The sequence below is a fragment of the Protopterus annectens genome, chromosome 3.part0 (assembly GCF_019279795.1).
Source record: "Protopterus annectens isolate FY-2018-M chromosome 3.part0, PAN1.0, whole genome shotgun sequence".
NCBI classification, from domain to species: domain Eukaryota; kingdom Metazoa; phylum Chordata; order Ceratodontiformes; family Protopteridae; genus Protopterus; species Protopterus annectens.
This window is the reverse complement of record NC_056731.1, coordinates 1,900,888,540-1,900,905,956: the sequence shown is the minus strand read 5'-3', so window position 1 is coordinate 1,900,905,956 and position 17,417 is coordinate 1,900,888,540. Positions and strand designations below refer to the sequence as shown.

Below are 17,417 nucleotides of genomic sequence, written 5' to 3'. Positions count from 1 at the left end.
TGCTAATGGGGAGCTTTGTTTGATATAGAGGCAGTTTGTTCCAGAGTATGGGAAGTCTCTGGGACAGGACTCTATCCCTACAGCATGTTCTGTTTATTGTGGTGACAAGGTTTAGGTCCCTACAGCATGCATCTCGGAGGGATTGGGATTTCTTTAAGTGGAGCATGTCCAACAGCTCTGGGTTTGACATAGCTTTGTATGGTAGGCAGTGATTGCCTCTGAGTAGGTGATATGCGACGGAGTAAAGCTGGAGCTTTTTGAGACGGTCTGCATAGGGCATCTGTCTAAGGCTAGTAATCCTCTTTGTGAGGTATTTCTGCAGCCTTTCCAGTTGTTGTAGATGTCTTCTGAGGTACATACCAAAAGGGGTGCTGTATTCTATAATGGGTCTAATGAGTGATGAGTAGAGGGGAACAATGACCTCTTTTTTTCCTGGATGAGAAACCTTTTGTGACAAGGTGTGCCATGTAGAAGGATTTCCTGACTACTGTGGCAATGTGATTATCAAAGGAGAGACTACTGTCCACCTGGGTCCTAAGGTCTCTTATCACACTTTCGGTGTTAAGTAGACTACTGCCTATGTGGTAGTTCATGGGTACAACGTTTTTACCAAAAGGGATGACAATGCACTTTTTGGCATTGAGCTTAAGGCCATGGCTTTGACACCAGGCATCTGTCTCAGTGAGGCCCTTTTGTAGGATGTCCACATCGTTAGGAGTTTTGATTATGGCTCCTAGTTTGCAGTCATCCGCAAACTTCATTAGCCAAAGACCTTCTGTGTTAGCCTGTACTTCAGAGAAGCAGATACCAAACAGGACTGAACCCTGTGGTACTCCACTTGTCACTGGTCTGAAGTTGGATTTGGAGTCTGCTACTTTCACAGTGTGGGTTCTGTCAGTAAGCCAGTTGGCAACCCATCTTGTGACATAGGGATTTATACCTTTGTTTTATTCTTATAACATATACACAGTAAATAACTATATTTTTCTTACCTTAAATAAATTCTTTAGCATTTCATGGCCTTGTATGAAACAGCTGATGAAATATCCAATAAGAATTCTGGAAAACAAAAAGTAAAACACCTTTCTCAACTTAAAAGTAATATCAACATTTCTTACGGCCACTGCCCACTTAACTGTCAAAACACATTTTCCATCTAGTAAAATATAATCAGAGGCAAGTGGCTCCACATGATGAATGAACGAAATATCAGATGATTGTATAATACAAATATCAGTTATAATAGCACAGAATGTAATTTCTGGTGTACTGTATGTCTTGTATATTTTTTGTATAATTTCTTGTATAAGTTTTGTATACTCTGCAGTGGTTAGCGTTGTCGCCTCACAGCAAGAGGTTCTCCTGTTTGATTCTCGGCTGGAGCACCTTCTGTGTGGAGTCTGCATGTCCTACTCGTGGTTGACTGATGTTTAAAGAGATGCAGGTAGGTGTGTGCATGAATGGGTGTGCCTTCTTTGAAAGCTGGGCGTCAGGCTGGCAACTCTGCACCGTAAAGAAAAAAATGACTGCTAATCATTAGCGGACCGGAGTTCCGCTGTGGCGACCCCTAACCGGGAAAAGCCAAAGAAAGATACTCTCTACAAAGTGGAGCTTTTCTCCCCGGGACTCCTCCAAAAATGGGTCTTACCCCAGTTGGACGTTCCTAGTAAAAAATGTAAAATAAAATAAAATAAAATAAAATAATACTGCCAATGTTTAAATGAGGAGCGTACTCCTGCATCGGCATTCTTTCCAATACAGTACATTCATTATACTTGAAAAGATAAATCTACTAATAACAGGAAAGGATTTGAATATTTTTTCTTAACAACGAAACCTGCTGTGTTTGGTATGTGTATGCAAAGGTAGTCAGCAATTCTCAGCTTGTTAAAAGGGGAAAGCAAAACTCACACCTTTGTGAAAGAAATTTGCTTGCAGGTATATGCAAGGATATGTATCTGTCACTGTTAATGTATGTGCTAATGACAGAATTACTAAAAATAGTATGCATTTACAGGATTACATAGTTCAACACATCACTTTTCATTGTTGATACAATCCAAAAACAATTTTTTTTTTACAGAAAAACAAGCTAAAGCATGGTACAGTGATTTTCAATTTTTTTCTGTTTTCCAATATAGACCATATTTTGATTTCCAACATAGGCAATATTCTATATCATCTGTGAAGCCTCACCCCAACAACAATCAGTAACAATTTTCTTCTAGTTTCTATTCAATGTGTTGTGCAAGCAGAACTGATGAATTTGTTGATGTTACAATGACAATCTATAGAGGCAGAAAACTGGGGGATTACACAGACACTGTTTTGTGTAGCTGTTTGTTTTTCTTGAAATATTTGGCATTCTTTTCAAGCGGCAGATGTACCAACAGTTTAGTAAAGGTGTATCACCTGTTTCCAGGAGGAAGGACTGCGTTTAGAAATGCAAATGATGAACACGATGGTCAAGAAGTGGACTTAAGGACACTTATTTCAAAACACACTGCTACATGTTCCTATATACCTTGGTATTTATGCTTTGTTGCTGAGATCAGTCTGAATTGTAGGTGGGACACAGCAATGTTCTTACGCATAAACAAATCTATATCTACTAAGAGTATATTTTTGCAGGAAATCTGCTTTTGAAAGACATTACTGGATCTACTAAAACTGCCAACCTAGGAAGAATGGTGCAAACTGACAAAGTCTGACAATGAAACCAAATGTAACTGTGGAAAGGAAAGGTGGTTATTACAAACAGGATCCTTGGCATATATGACTATACCACCAAGACTGTCTTTGCGCCATTTATTACAAAAAGAGAAGCTGTCATCCTGGCATGGTTTATTACACCATGTTACCTGGAAGCACAATTAGTAAAGTGTGAACAGCCATTGACAACAAACACCCTTGAAAAAAAATAGAAAATAAAATAAGAATTATTCTCAGGACCCCCCCCACACACACACACACAGGTGCATTCACCAATTACGTACAGGCCTACTGACCAGAAATAACAAATGTACCCAACAAATGACTGATCTAGATTCAAATGGTACCTTCCTATATAGATGAAAACTATAAGACAAAACTAGTAAGGTAGCTATACATGTTCTAACTCTTAAAACATTTTTCTGCGCACAAGTGCCTAGATTCTAAAGAAGACCAACCCAAATTAAACTGCATCAGCATTTAAGACACCTAAACAAAAATGTGCACCTACTATAACAAAAGATGTGTAGGTGTGGGCCTGTCCTCCCTAACCTCTAGGCCTAAGGCCAAAGGCATTAGGACCACTTGGCTTTATCAGATGACTGGAATTTATTCCCTGTCCCATAATGCTCAAAATATCTCTCCTCTTCTGATCAGAGTTATTTGCACTAAGGCACAACCTCAAGCCAAAGGAACTGAGACCAAGACATCAAAGGTGGAGTAAGGAGAAATAGGGTCATTAGAGAAGATGGACTGTTCCTAAAGCTCTGTCATGATAGATCATGATGGATAGTACACAGCTTTCATACCTGATAAGATTGGGTGCATCCTCTTTAACCTATAAGACTCTTCCTGATGGGAGGACTTGGACCAAAATACCCTCGAGTGCAGTGGCTTCTAAAGATGCTCTACACCTGAAAGCTAAATCCAACTTAAAGTGATATACAAAGATGTTTAATGAAAATGAAGCAACAGCTGAACAGATATCACACACTGAAGCATTCCTAAAGAAGGCCAACAAAGCCAGTGTAAAGAGATGTAGGGAAACCTGATAATTGCTGGTCATGGGACACATCACAGAACTTAAATCAGTTAGAAAGCCATCCAGAGAGGGACTTGGAATCAGACGAAATTAACAGGTGAGAATGTCTGCTGACAACAGTTAGTTCTGTACTAGTTATATGTTAACAAACTGTGAACAGTCATACAATGCAAGAGGTACAAGCTAAGGTTAGAACAACAAGGAAAAAAAAGGCAAATGTAAAGATTGGTAAAAACTAAATTCCATCAAAGCCTTAGGAATAAAAGAGGGGCTAGCCCTATGAGAAGCATGATCTTGATGGAAGATCAAGTTAGAAGGCTGTGCAAAAAAGAGCACAAAGCACAGACATCCTTGGGACCAAAGTCACTGCTACTAAAAAGAAACTTTAGCAGTATATGCATTCAAGCTCCACAAAAGTAGCCATTAAAAAGGAAGCCAGTGTTAATTAAAAAAACAAAACAAAATGCAAGTCCCATAAAGGTACTACATGTAATTGGGCCTCAAGAGGATAGTGTCTTTTAAGAAAACTTTAGAAAAACATTCACTTATGCCAATGAAAAAAACATCTTGGCCCAAATGAAAGTTTGAAATGGTACACAAGCAAACCTTGCCAAAACACAAGCTCAAACCTGAATCAAAAAAGCCAGCAAGATAGTACACATTACAGCACAGATGGGAACAGAAAAGGGAACAAAGATCTTGGACTTAGACCAGATAGAAAAACATGGTCGTCTGTCTCAAAATGCTTTTCTTCATACTATGCCTCTGAGAAGAGGAGATAATGGAAAACACTCTCTTAGAAACAGCAGAATCATTTGCAACTACTGGAACTGGAAACAAAACATGCTGCAAACCACAGAGAGTGAAAGTCCTGCAGAGATTTGCCCAATGGGTGGAACAACATTATCTATTTAATACAAAAATTTTCCAACACAAAGTGAGCCATCAAATAGAAGGGGACTCTGCTTTTCATTCTTCTGATAATAAAGCCCATACAGAGACTTTGCCAGTGAAACATTTTCCAATGTTCCAAAGGAAAATGCTTCAGAAGCATAGAAAAAGCACAGGAGTTGACTAGAAGACTCAGAAGTACCTTGGACCTGAACCAGAGTCTGGAGTTGGGAGACAGAGATGAACAGGAAGACCAGCAGCACTGAAATTACTGAATAAATGTGAGACGTATAAAGCATCAATCACATTTGTGAAGTATGGCTTTAAAAGAAAAAAAGAGACTGAGAAAGACTGGACTTTGTTAAGCATGTGGAGGGACTGAAAGGCATATACCCCACTTCATATCATTAACGTTTGGAAGGACACTAAAAGGAAAACAAAAAAGGGCTAATAGTAATTAAGACAATTTTTGTTCTTAACAATATTTGTATAAAATATTTCATGATATAAATGCCATGTTATATATTAAAGTATTTTCAGCGATTGTTCTATGTGACAAAGATAGTAAACAAGTACTTTTTTTCTTTTTTAGTTTTAAGAAATGTAGAAATAAAATAAAGGCTGGACAAAAGCATGTTCCGGTTAATATGCCGTAACCATGGGATGGGTGATTGGGTGTAAAAGTTCAAATATTACAATATATGTAGAGCTGAGAGGTGTACTTTCTCAGTTTTGCATAGGTGAATTTATGAATTAATGCCCTTGGCTTAAAAGAATAACAACTTTATTGTGTGAGCATATGTGTTATAAAAATAAAAGCATTCTGAATGTAATAAAAAGTTTTCCTTTACCAAATAAATGTTCAGTGTGAGCTGAGAAGTCTGTTCTTATGTTTCCATGCAGACATGCTGATTACAGGTCCAGGCAATAAATCTCAACAGCTCTAGACATTACTTGCTGAGAGAAATATAAAATTAAAATGTACAAGGGCAAGAAGATTAGTAAAAAAATAAAGTTTGAAATAACTGGAAGTAAAAAAGAAATAGCAGTTTTCCCGGTACCTTAACACCTCCATGAATTTACTAGAAAAGTGTATAACTGAATTTTATTTAAGGATAGCCAGTGCACTTTTTCTTAAAGCAAAACTTTAATGTTTTCATGAAAGCATACAAGATGTTTTTCACATATGGAACAGGAATAAAGATAAGACAAGAACAAATGAATGTAAACAGGAGTACAGGTTGTAACATGCACATTAGTATGGATAACCTTCATTTTAGGTTTGATAACACCTGTGGGTGCAGGTGTCGATTTGGGACAAACCTTCCTATCAGGAGGGTTAAACTATATTATCTGAAGATGTACACAGTCTTGCATGTTTTAAGTTAAAAGGTTATGGGAGGTTTGTTTGCCTTATTGTTTGATAGTTTTCATTAAAGCAAAAGGTCTCTTAAAAGCTGACACAGGTTCAAAAGGAGATGACAATTAACAGCTGTATAAAGGATCAACCTGCCAACAATTACTGGGTGTATGTAACACAAAAAGTGGGGAAAAAATTTAAAAAGTGGACATGTATAATAGATGGGTAAAATATCTTCTTTTCAAAATAGTTATACTATCCATGTTATTTTTGGAATGTGAATGGCCTCACAGGTACAGACAAAAAGGTAGCTGCTGAATTACATTAAGAAATGCAGAGTGCAAACAGCAATGCTACAGGACACACGTGGAAAGAAGTGAGCATATGAACTTGATAAAGAAAGGATTTCAGGATGGATATTCAGAAGAATATCATGGCCAAAGTAAAAGGGGAGTACTGACACCAATTGCTAGAGGAGCTAGCAAAAAGACAATAATGGTAAACTTCGACAGTAAGGAGCTACTGGCAAGGGAAGAAGATTATCCATACATCCAGCCATAACTGCTTTTCCCATTTTTTCACATGGGGTTGGGGTGTCACTTCAACAGTGATAATCATCTACAGCCAAGGTTCACACTGCCGGGGTGCCTTATGTTGGCATATATTTATATTTCACTTAAAAGTGCTATTACAAAGCTTAAGAAAATTTCGAGAAAAATAAGCAGCTTTCATCAGAGAATATTACTTATACGTAGGTAATGGAACTTGATTTGCAACACTGAGGATGTATCAGGAAGACCTAGAAGGGGAACATGTATCAAAAGGGGTATAGAATTTCTGAAGAAATTTATGAAAATATTTGGTACCAAAGACATGGATTCAGTAGCAGGAATTCAGAGAATATACATATTATTCCCCAAAGTATATGCTCTGGCAGAGTTTAGCTGAATCTAAAACAGAAGCTGCTGTTAAAAATAGATAATTAGAAGGGCATATAAAATACTGTATAACTATAGAAATCAATCAGGAAAAAGTTAAAGAAGATTGGGAAGAGAAACTGGATAAGCAATTCACAATTAAATAAAAGAAGGACATGTGTGGCTCCCAAATATGCAACAAAGTCTAGAAAATTTGCATTGGTATTTTAGACTCCAAGCAGACTCCAAAGAATTTTGTCCTTGGGTAGATGCCAAATGTTGGAGGTGTGATGAAGAAAAAAGGGATAACAGGGAACATATGTTTTGGAAATGTAATGAGTTTGCAGACTTTAAAAGATCCATACAGAGTACTCAATCTGAAATATTGGGTGAGCCAATGGGTGTAACAAAGGAAATAATTTTTTTCAGCTAGGATACAGGATCTGAACTGCCTAGACATAGTAAGGCCTTGTTAAATTTAATTCTGGTGGCTGCCGAAAAAACAAATTACTAGAAAATGGAAATCAAATTCTGAACATATGTATCTGAATTATTGAATATTGTAGCAGAACTAGAAGTGAGATCTTTAGAAAAAGGTAGGAATAAATTACACAGAAAATGGAAATTGTGGGAACAATACATGCAGAATAATGTTGTGGAGGAGGACTGAGGGTTAAGGTAAGGCAGAAAAGGAACAATTTATGTAATGCTGGATTGATGATTATACAGAAGAATATCACATAGTCGAAGTTTAATAACTTCAAACACGGAATGTTTGAACCATCCTGTTCGAAGTTAAAATACTTCTATGGATAAAAAACAAAAAAAAAGAAAAGAAAAACAACTGTAAGCAGGGGGCAAGCATCCCTGCACCCCCCACACCCCCTGCTACTTAAATATACCAACTCTGAGATCGCAACACATTGAACAAAATGGAAACCTCCCCTTACTGAGATTTCTGTTGAAACGCTTGAACATCTGCAAATTCGAACTTATGGTCTCAACCATATGAGGTTCGAACTTGCAGAAGTTTGACTATCTTATAGGAACCCCAAATCAATATATGTGATGTATAGTGCTTGCAACTGGGAATATGTTAATATGGTTTGCTTTCTTTTATATAAATGTATGTTTGCCTATGTCTTAAGTGAAAAAAATGCTCCTGTTTGGACAGCAGGAATTGCAGTGAAGCTCAATGCTGAATATTGACACCTTACCCAGAATGAGAGCATGGCACTATGATCATGATATATTAAAAATTAAAAATATTTTTTCTGGTAAAATATATAGGATTTCTGCTTCTGACACAGTGAGATCTTGGTACACAAATTCTGGTCACTGGTTTAACTCCCCACCCCCAAAACCTTTGTGCAGAGGTCAAACAACACCCAGGTGGAAACCAGCTATAGTACCAAACTGTGACAACACCCCCCCCCCAATGCTAGACTTACTAACTGTATGCAAGAGGACATGTCAAGTTTTCCAACAACAGTTCACCGTACAAAAAAAAAAAATTTTAAAAACAGTAAATTCCATTGAGATACATGGGTGCAGACCACATTCAAGATTGCATTTCTAACACCAACCTGCTTAACATAACAGCAAAATGCCTTTGTCAGCAGATGGAGTTTAGACCTTCTCCTATGTGCAGTACCACGCATGTTGAGTTGGTTGGGGAAAAATATATTTTTTTACTTCTAATCTAATAAGGGCTTAGTGTACATATATTTTGAACATTAGTTTCACCCAGGCCTTGCAAGCAAGTCACTCATATGCGGAAACTGGATGAAGTACCATAACACGACAACAAAAGTCCTCTGAACTGCTAGATCAATTAACTGTTTACAAGAGGCTATACGTTACTCTCCAATGCAGTTTTACAATAAAAAATTCAGGAAAATCTAATAAGATACTTGTGTACAAAAATGCAAACGTACTGTCCCAGTGGAATGTTGCCTTTCTAAGAAGGAAAATCACCTCTAACTTTGAAGTCGTCATTGGGAAATACTTCTTCCAACTCACCATATCAATAATTATTCAAAGGTGATCCTACAACTACCCTTTGGACTAACCTAGCAACAAAGGATATATAAAATAATTAAACCTGCCCTCCACAAATATTATCCCCATTTTGTATACTTCTAATATCTCATTGAGAAGAAAAGTTAACACATAATGGCCATAGTAATATATTTCATTTGCTGTTGTTAGACATGTACACTGCCCACAGCAAACTATATATCTCTTATTTGACAGTAATCATTTAACTACCTTATGTTTTCACATAAAGCATGCCCCCTTGCCCTACAAAAACCCACCTTATGTATAGACATCCTGACCTGTGATTGTGAGGAAACAGAAACAAATGACCATAGTGGTGAAGTTCAAAAGTACAGTTGTGTACACTTACCATAAATGTAGATGTTCGAGTGTATTCACTGTTGCAGTCATCACATTTGGGTTATCCCCGCCAGGGTAGCCCTCGGCCGGCTCGAATACCAAAGGCTTAGTATTTCTGTGTCGGTTGCTGTTGCTTCAGGACTGACATCAGGTCATCAGTAGTATAAAGTAAGGCAGCCGATGCCATTACATCAATTTTTCTTGCCCTAACCTGTCTGGGGCCCCCAAGTAGGAGCCAGGTTCTGGTGGAAGAACCCCACCAGTAGAAAGTAAATACCAATATGTCCCTTGTATGGCAAGAGAAGAAAAAAGGGGGATGGAGGGAGGGAAACCAGGACTGCAACAGTGAATACACTCGAACATCTACATTTATGATAAGTGCACACAACTGTACTATGTTTGTGTTTCACTGTTGCAGTCATCACATTTGGGTTGATTCCCAAAGCTAAGGAAATGGGTGGAGGCAGTCAAGGAAACTACGGGCTGGCTAGGATGCCCTGCAATACTGCAGAGGCAAACCCTGTCCTGGATTTGGAGAAGAGAGGCAGGTGGTAATGTTCAGTAAAAGTGTGAACAGATGTCCAGGTGGCAGCCTCCAAAATGTCCCTGGTGGGGACTCCTCTGAGGAAAGCTGCAGAGGTGGAGGCTGCTCTGGTGGAGTGAGTCCTGACCCCCCTTGGGGGGAAGCTTTCCGTGTTGTTTGTAGCAGAAATGGATGCAATGTGCTATCCATTTGGAAATGGTTTGTCTGGAGATGGCTTTGCCTTCTGCCCCTGTAACAAAGCTAACCAGCAATTGATCAGACTTTCTGAAGGATTTAGTCCTGTCTAGATAGAATCTGAGCTGTCTGTGCACATCTAGAGAGCGCAAGATCCTTTCCCCCTTGTTCTGGAGATTAGGAAAAAAGGTGGGCAAATGAATGGATTGGTTGAGAGCCACACTGGACACCACCAGGGGCATGAAGGATGGGTTAGTCCTGAGGGATACCCTGTCAGCATGGAAGATTATGGAGGGTTCCACAGCCATGAGTGCTTGCAGCTTGGAGACTCTTCTGGCTGAAGTGATGGCCAGAAGGAAAGCTGTCTTCCAGGAGATAAATTATACCTCTGCAGAAGAAGCTGGTTCGAAGGGGGCCAAGGTGAGCTTTTCCAAAACAAAGTTCAGGTCCCAAGCTGGGGTTGGTGCTCTTCTGGGTGGCCTCAAGTTGCTAGCCCCTCTTACGAACTGTTTAATCAAGGCTTGCAAGAAAAGGGGCTCCTCAGTGGGAAAATGAGCAGACACAGCAGAGGCATGAATTTTAATAGAGGAAAAAGAGAGGCCAATGTATAGTAGGTCAGCTAAGTAAACCAGGATGACAGGGTGGGAGGGCTGTGCCATATTGGCTCCCTTAGCCTGAATCCAGGTGCAGAACCTTTTCCATTTGTCAACATAAGACTTTCTAGTGCTAGGGCGTCTGGCCTCACGTATAACATCTAGAACTTGTTTACTGAGGTTGGCAGATTGATCGGGGGTTAGGGAATAAGCCAAGCTGCCAAATTGAGTGTCTGCAATTGGGGATGCATGAATTCCCCTTCCCTCTGGGTCAGGAGGTTTGGAATGTGAGGAAGATGCCATGGCGGCAATGGGGACAGGCTGCGCAGCAAGGGGTACCAGTGCTGGAGAGGCCAGTCTGGAGCTATAAGAATTGTCCTTGGTTTTTCCTCCTTTATTTTGAGCAGTACCCTGGGGATGAGAGGTAGTGGAGGAAAGGCATAGACCGATAGACTGACCCAGGGGAAGGACAGGGCATCCACTTTCCAAGCCATGCAGTGATGCTCCCTGGTGCAGAATATGCTGAGCTGAAGGTTGGTGTGAGAGGCAAAGAGGTCGACCTTCGGGGTGCCCCATTTCTGAGTTATTAGGGTGAAGGTTCTTCTGTTGAGCTGCCACTCGTGTGGGTCCAGAAGATTTCTACTTAATTGGTCTGCCAAAGAGTTGAGAGATCCTGGTAGGAATTGTGCTAACAGGTGGAGTTGCATAGCAGAGGCTGTGTGTCAAAGGGTCATAGCCAGCCTGTATAAAGGGTGGGAGTGGGTCCATCCCTGCTTGTTGATATACCACATTACAGTGGTGTCATATGTTTTGATCAGGAGAGCCCCAGGGGAGAAAAGGGGCTTGAATCAAGGCGTGCTGGACAGCCATCATCACTTTTTGGTTGATGTGCAGAGGTATTTGCTGTGCGCTCCATTGGCCCTGTATGCACCTGCCATCCAGCTATGCACGCCGGGTCTGGGTGGCGGGGATGGTGAGAAAGGTAGTCCCTTAGTGTGGGAGCCTACTGTTGCTCACCAAAGAAATTATTTTCTGAAGCAAGGAATTATAGGTATAAGAGTCTCCATGTCTTGAGAGTGTTGACACCAAAGGCTTTTTACAATTGAAGTTTCCTCATATGCAGTCTGGCATCTGGAATGAGTAGTATGCAAGATGCCATGAACCCCAGAGCTTGCAGGATCTTCCTTGCAGATAGTTGGTGTCTGGTGGCTAGCTGACAGAAGTAGGTTGTCAGGAAAGTTTGCTTTTCTGGTGTAAGGAATGCCATCTGGGATGCTGTGTCCAGGCTTGCTCCCAGGAATACAATCCTTTGGATGGGCCGCTGTTTGTATTTCTTTTTGCTGACTGTGTACCCTAGGGAGGTTAGTAGGGACTTTACAAAGGCCAGGTGCTTGAGCAGCTTTTCATGGCTGTCTGCTTGAAATAGACAGTCGTCTAAGTATAGGTAAATCTAGATATTCCTTTGTCTGCAAAAGGCAATGGCTAGAGCCAGACATTTTGTGAAAACTCTGGGAGCAGTAGATGAGCCAAAGGGAAGGGCAGAGAAATGAAAGTGCTGAGATCCTGCCCCGAAACGGAGATATGTCCTGCATGATTCCGAGATAGGAATATGGAGGTAGGCCTCTTTTAGATCTAGGGTGGCTAGCCAAGCATCCTTGGAATGCATGGGTAGCAGCAGCTGGAGGGAGAGCATTTTGAATTTTGGGATCACCAGGAAAGTGTTTAGAATGGATAGATCGAGGATAGGGCACCAGGTGCCCTCTTTTCTGGGTACTAGAAAACGTCTGGAGTAGAAACCTTGGCCTCTCTGTTCTGCAGGAACATGCTCTACTGCCCTCATAGAGAGCAGGGAAAGGACTTGCTTTTGTGCCTCTGCTCACTGGTTTGGAGGTAGATCTGGAACCCTTTTGGGGTAGGAAGGGTGTGGAAAGAAAATTTGCATCCCTGGGACACTTATGTTGAGAACCCAGCGGTCATTGGTAATGGTGGCCCAGGTGCTTGCGTGAAAGAAGAGTTTTCCTCCTAGGGGTAAGTGAAGATGGGCAGAGGGAGAGGGTGGGAGAGATGAGTCATTATGAGTTCTTATAATAAGGGGGTGGTTTAGAACTCCCTAGTTTTGAAGTGGAGGTAGTCCACTACTTAGATCTCTGCATTCCCTGTGGTTGCTGTATTGGGGGGGGGGGGGGTCTGGGCTGGACTGGCTTAGTGGGGGCAGGAAAGGACCAGTGCTTGGTGGGACAATGTCTGCTGAACCTGGGTGGCTGGACCTGTAAGAAATCCTTAACTGTCTGCATAGATTTTGCTTTTTCTTCAATCTTTTTTAAGACCTCTTGCGCCTTAGTGCCAAATAAGTTGTCTTTATGCAAGGGGATATCCAACAATTTAGATATGACATGGTCTGGCAAGGGTTGTCCCTTAAGCCATGCATGCCTTCTAATGACCTATCCGGTGACTGCTGCCCTGCAACAACCTTCTAGGGCATCAAAACCACAGTGCAAGGTGTGTTTAGTTACATGACATTAACTCTTGCAACTCTTCAGATTCTGCACAAGCAGGAAAGAAAGACATTTTTTGTTTGAGGAGTTTCAGGATATGTTGCTGAAATTTTAGCATATGGAACTGACAATTTAGTGCCCTGATAGCAAGAGTAGCTGAGGTGTATACTTTTTTACCCCATCTGTCTAGTGACTTGGGAATCCCTATCTGAGGGGGTGGGATTCTTAACACAGGTTGCTTTAATCCCTTTAGACCCTTGAGAAATTACCTCAGCATCAGCAGTAGGATTTTTAAAAAGAAATTTGTGCGAGTCAGTGACTCTATAGTACCTGCCTGGTTTTCTGGATGCAGGAGGGAGGGTGTCAGAAGTCAAGCTGGATTCCAGGAAAACATCCCCCATGACATCCAGAACTGGGGGGATGGCTAAGGGTCTGTGCTGTGGAAGATCTAAGAATTCCCTGAGTCTCTTTTTAGACTGAGGGTAGTCCTGACTCTCCCATTGGAAATGCTCCCTTAAGGTATAAAGGGTTTCCCCAAAGGAAAAATCCCCTGAAGGAGAGGCAGAAGGGATGGAATCCTCTGCATCAGAATTCTCATAAGTAGACAGGGGTTGCATGTCTTCATATTCAGATGCATCTGAATCTTGTTCAGACAAAACTACAGGGGACAGATCTATTTTCCTTTTGGAGGGGGTAGCTTGGCTTCCCCTGATCAGCATAATAAGGACTTCCGCCATTTTAAGCATTTCAGACTAAGGCTAGGAAGCAGGTGCCTGAGATTGGGTCATCGGTTTCTTGGGTGTGGTTCGTACCCTAGGCCTAAGAAACTTGGCAGCTTTTGAAAGAACGGTGGTCGCGAAAGAAGATGTTGGTTTGTGTCAAGAATCGGTAGTGCGAAGGACTTCCTTCAAAGCCAGTGCCTGCTCAGCGGCTCCAGACCCATCCAAGGTAGAGATGACTGCAGGATCCTTAGTCAAAGAAGAGTTTTGTGGCATCCCGGACTCCGAAAGGGTCTCAGTAGAGGCCTGCGAATCCACAGAAGCGAGCATCAAGGGTTGCAAAAGCACCTCACTGAGGACTGGAGGACTGACGACTAGCTTAACGGAAGCATCGTTGGTGGGTTTGGACCTGTGCAGTCTGTCTCTACCTTTATCTTTATGTTTTTTCAGAAAACCTGCTGTCGGATGGCTTACTGAAGCCATATCGGAGTTAGAGGACTGTAAGCGAAAATATCTAGCTACAATAAGGGCCCAAAGATGGAGAGTTCTGGCATTGAAGAAAGCACAGAAGCGACAGCGGGGGACGTCGTGGTCTGGGCCTAAACAAGTGATGCAGTAAGAATGTGTGGTATTTGCTTTCCACAGGCAAGACAATTGTTAACTTTTTCTGACATTGGTTAGAGCAAGAAAAAAGGATCCCCAATGGGGTACTTAGCTTTAGAAGACTTCAGCTTCAAATCGGTAGACGAAACTTAGGTAGCGGCCGAGCGGTACTTGTGTGAACTGCTTCTGCTTTGGGCTCCACGGCAAGAAAGACTGATGTAATGGCGTTGGCTGCCTTACTTTATACTACTGACGACCTGACATCAATCCTGAAGCGACAGCAACCGATGCAGAAATACTAAGCCTCTCGGGCCGGTCGAGTGCTATCCTGGCAGGGATAACCCAAATGTGATGACTGCAACAGTGAAACATGAAGAACATCTGTTGTTCTCAGACATGTATACATGCCTCATTCTCCAGAAACCAGCTACATCAATGACTGTTTTATATTAATCATCTACTGCCCTCTGCTTTCCTACATAGCCTACCCCCCAAAACAAGCTGGCCACTTTCCGTGCACATTTCTGATATGTGACTGTTAAGCAAAAGGCAAACTGGCCTCAGTAATGTATTTGAACTTACTGTTAACAGAAATATATACTGCTGCTGGGAAAGAAATATACATTGCCCCTAGTAAGCCAGCTCACATAACTGTCTTGTGTTTTACACACACCCTGTCTTCCTCCCTCTCTCCACCTCTCAAAAAATTTATCCACCCTCTGTTTACATGGTCTAATACTGAGATGTGATGAATGCAAGAGAAAAAATGATTAGAGTATTGTATTTCAACTTGCAGCTCCTAGACATTATACAGATCCCCCCCACCACACACACACACACACACACACACACACACACACACACACACACACACACACTCCACTCAGATACAGCAATGATAAGTTTAGTGTGATCACCCCATATGTCCTTTCCTTTTATCCACAGACTGAGCCCCAAAACTACCACTTCAAGTGATCACATGCTAAGTGCGATCATCAAAGTGGTGCAAAAATGGCCACAGTAATATACTTCATTAATGATAAGAGGCATTACACCCACAGGGCCATGAATATAGTAAAATGTAAATAAAAGCAAAGAAATACAAATACATTGTGCTGAGGCCAGTGTGTACCTAACCACTGACCTATCTAGTATTCTGTCACAAATTAAATAAAAGCACACACCTGCAAGAAAAAACACCCCTGAAAAAGAACTATCAGCTGATCCCAGTAGTCTCTGGTCAAACAATTAGAGATTGATGGGAAAAAACTAATGTCAACTACAATGCTGTGATCGAGAAGAAAGAAGTTATCAGGAACATGTTGTTTGGGAATGTCAATGAACTGGCAGCTTTTAATAATTTCCAACAAAATACGGTCAGAAATATTTGGGGGAGACAAACTGCATTAACTAAGGAAATTATTATTTTGAGCTAGTACATGGGATCTGAATTCCACAGACACAGTAAGGCTTTATTAAGTTTAGTTCCACTAGCTGTTAAAAAAGGCAATTACTGGAAAACGGAAATCAAAATCAAAACCAGCTGTACTTGAAGTACGTAATATTGTATAAGAGATAAAAAGAACTGGAAGTGAAATATTTAGAAAAAGGAATGAGCAAATTATACAGAACTAAATGGAATTTGGGAGAACACATGCAGAATAATGTTCGGAAGAAGGATGAGTAAGCTTTACAGTATTCTGTCACAGTTTAAAACTGATCTTAGGCACCATGGCATGTGGTGCATCCAGATTCGTCCTGCATCTTCTTGACATCAATGCCTGTTTTCCAGGTGCCAAGTTTAAAATTATACACTTTGTGAAATATTATTCTCCCCTATATGATATCACCGAAAAGTTCACTGAACTTTACCGTTGATTATGTAAGTGTAGGAGGTGCATGCAATTGAGTCCACAGACTTTAGTGGATGGCCTGTTGGCTTACGTGGATTCCCATCCATTAAAGTCTACAGATGCAACTCAATGTATCCTTCGAGTGGCATCAGTAAGAAATGTAACAAAAGTGTATGGACATATTCTTAATAAAAAGTTTACAAAGCATTTTATTTTGGTTGCATGGGCTGGAAAATCCATCATGGCACATAGGTTAGAAAGTACCATGACATACAGGTAAACTGCAATGTAGCACTTTAAGGGAAGGCAGGAAATGAGCAATTTATTAATGTCGGACCAAATGACCCTTTTTATAAAGGAAGAAAAAAAAGGTATGTATTGTACAATGTATGTAAATATACGGGTTAGAGTCAGTGGCACTGATGAAAAGATAGGAGTCAGAGCTAGAGGTGGTAGAGTTAAAGATTTGCACTGGGTGTGAAGAGGACAAACAGGATTAGGAATAAGTATATTAGAAGATCAGTTCAGGTTGGACAGTTTGGAGAAAAGAGTCAGAGAGGTGAGATTGCATTGGTTTGGACATGTGCTGAGGAGGGATGCTGGGTATATTAGGAGAAGGATGCTTAGGATGGAGCAGCCAAGTTAGAGGAAAACAGGAAGCCCTAAGATAAGGTTTGTGGATGTGGTGAGAGAAGACATGCATGTGGTTGTTGTGACAGAGCAAGATACAGAGGACAGGAAGAAATGGAAACAGGTGATCTGCTGTGGCGACCCCTAACGGGAGCAGCCGAAAGAAGAAGAAGCTGCGGTGCTTGGAGGGCAGTAAAGGTATGACCCTACTGAGTGACAGGATAAAGAATGCAATTGGCTTACAGCTTAAGACTTTTAAAGGAAAAAATAAATAAATACCAGCATTGACCTCGCTACATCCTAGCGCAGCCCTGAGCTCCTCACTGCCTCCCTGCATATATCAAAGTTCGCTCTTTTTGTTCTCTCCATGTTGGTGGCCCCGCTTATTTTATGCAGATGATACACAGGCCAAATTCCTGTCTCTGGCAATAGTAACTCAACTTTGATTAGTGAACTGGATACCATAGGACTGATGAAGTGGAAA

The 17,417-nt window shown here is 41.1% G+C and overlaps 1 protein-coding gene across 4 annotated transcripts in view; it reads right to left on the bottom strand.

Moving 5' to 3' along the window:
* Window positions 1-17,417, bottom strand: part of RNF144B (ring finger protein 144B) — a 1,090,613-nt gene that overhangs the window by 819,846 nt on the left and 253,350 nt on the right. For 3 of the 4 annotated variants that reach the window (XM_044065981.1, XM_044065980.1, XM_044065982.1), the window contains one exon: window positions 993-1,059. The exons of the other annotated variant lie outside the window; for it this stretch is intronic. The gene's annotated coding sequence lies outside the window, so the exon portion shown is untranslated. The remainder of the gene's footprint in view (window positions 1-992; window positions 1,060-17,417) is intronic. 4 annotated transcript variants of the gene reach the window in all.